General features: G+C 41.7%; 1 non-coding gene across 1 annotated transcript; it reads left to right on the top strand.

Annotated features, from left to right (window-relative positions):
• The first annotated feature begins 1,697 nt into the window (after window positions 1–1,697).
• On the top strand, window positions 1,698–1,804 carry LOC141625846 (small nucleolar RNA R71). Its single transcript, XR_012535595.1, has one exon. It is a non-coding gene; the product is annotated as a small nucleolar RNA R71 (small nucleolar RNA).
• Window positions 1,805–2,014: the final 210 nt, after the last annotated feature.

Genomic DNA, 2,014 nt, shown 5'->3' with positions numbered 1-2,014 from the left:
GTTCATGTAAACGGGGAGCTCTCATAGTCTTGTCAAGATTAAAAGTTATACTCTCATCTCCCACTTCTAGAGTGAGCTCTCCATGTTTCACATCAGTCACCGCACCCGCGGTGTGTAAGAAGGGTCTTCCTAGAATGATTGGAATGTTGGAATCTTCCTCCGTATCAACAATGACAAAGTCCACCGGGATGAAAAACTTCCCAATTCGTACGGGGACATCTTCCCATATCCCTAATGGTGTCTTCGTCGATCTATCGGCCATTTGGAGTGTGATATTGGTGCATTTAAGCTCTCCTATCCCCAACCTTTTACTCACCGAGTATGGCATAACACTCACACTAGCCCCTAGATCACATAAGGCTTTGTTGATCGTGGTGTCGCCAATGGTACACGGTATTGAGAAGCTTCCCGGATCCTTTAGTTTTGGAGGTGAACTCTCTTGAAGTATTGCACTACTCACCTTAGTGAAGGCGATAGTCTCAAGCTTCCGGATCGACTTCTTCTTTGTGACGATGTCTTTCATGTATTTCGCATAGGCCGGTACGTGATTGATTAATTCCGTGAAAGGAATTGAGACTTCCAAATTCTTCACAATTTCCATAAACTTTCCAAGTTGGTCATCAAATTTGGGCTTGGCTTGACGACTTGGAAAAGGAAGTCTAATCACAATGGGCTCCTTCTCCTTGACCTTGTCTTCATTTTTCCTTGAGATCTCTTCTTTTGATGGTTCCCCATCCTTGGAGTTTTGCACAATTTCTTCCTTATCACTAGCTTCCACAACTTCATTCTCAACTTGCTTCTTCGGTGCTTCATACCTTGTACCACTTCTCAAGTGAATGGCACTAACCGTTTCATGTCTTGGGGGATTACTTTGAGGTGGTAATTGCCCCTTTTGTCTTTGTGAGCTTGAAGATGCTAGTTGAGTCAATTGGGTTTCCAACATTTTGGTGTGAGCTAGAATGTTTTTGATGGTGGTTTCCTTTGCTTGACTATCATTTTGCATTTGAGTGAAAAATTCTTGTTGATTCTTTTGCATTTGGAGGACCGCTTTTTGAACATCAAAACCTTGGTCATTTGGTTGATTGTATGGATTTTGATTTTGGTAACCTTGGTTTTGGTTGTAAAAGGGTCTTTGATTTTGGTTTCTCATGGGAGGTGGGGTGTATGTTGTTTGAGGGTTTTGAACATTTTGGCTTTTGTATGAGAGATTTGGATGGAATTTGGTGTTTTCATTGTAATAATTGGAATAAGGGGTACCACTCTTGTATGCTTGGAAAGCATTCACTTGTTCATTTGTTCCCCTACATTCACTTTGGTCATGTCCCAAAGTTCCACAATTCTCACATATCCCACTTGGGATTGATGAGGATGCCGTCATGGCATTAACATGATGCTTTGGTGATTTTGAGGCTTCTTCAAGTCTAGCCATAGCTTTTTCAAACTTCAAATTGATTGTGTCAATGTGAGCACTAAGTTGAGCACCCAATTGAGTAACGGAGTCTACTTCTTGCTTTCCTCCTCTAGTAGCCTTGCGAGGTCTACTATATTGTGAGTTATGGACCGCCATTTCCTCAATCTTGTTCCATGTTTGATTGTCATCAACTTCGGTGAACATTCCATTTGATCCCATGTTGAGAATGTTCCTTGAATCTTCATATAGACCGTTCCAAAATTGTTGTACCAAGAACCACTCGCTAAGTCCATGGTGAGGACATGAGCGACAAATTCCCTTGAACCGCTCCCAAGCTTCATACAAATATTCTTCATCCCTTTGCTTAAAACCCGTAATTTGAGCTCTTAGCATGTTAGTCTTTTCCGGTGGGTAGACTTTTTTGTAGAAAGCTAGAGCCAACTTCTTCCAAGAATCAATTCCGAGAGTGGCCTTATCAAGGCCCTTCAACCATTGTTTCGCGGTGCCAATTAGAGAAAAAAGGAAATAAGACCCATCGAATTTGGTCTTGAGTTACACCGGTTTGAGAAATCGCATCACAATAGTCACAAAAGGTTTCCATAT

The sequence above is a fragment of the Silene latifolia genome, chromosome X, assembly GCF_048544455.1.
Source record: "Silene latifolia isolate original U9 population chromosome X, ASM4854445v1, whole genome shotgun sequence".
Lineage (NCBI taxonomy): Eukaryota > Viridiplantae > Streptophyta > Magnoliopsida > Caryophyllales > Caryophyllaceae > Silene > Silene latifolia.
The sequence above is the reverse complement of the archived record's forward strand: the minus strand, read 5'-3'. Positions and strand labels throughout refer to the sequence as shown.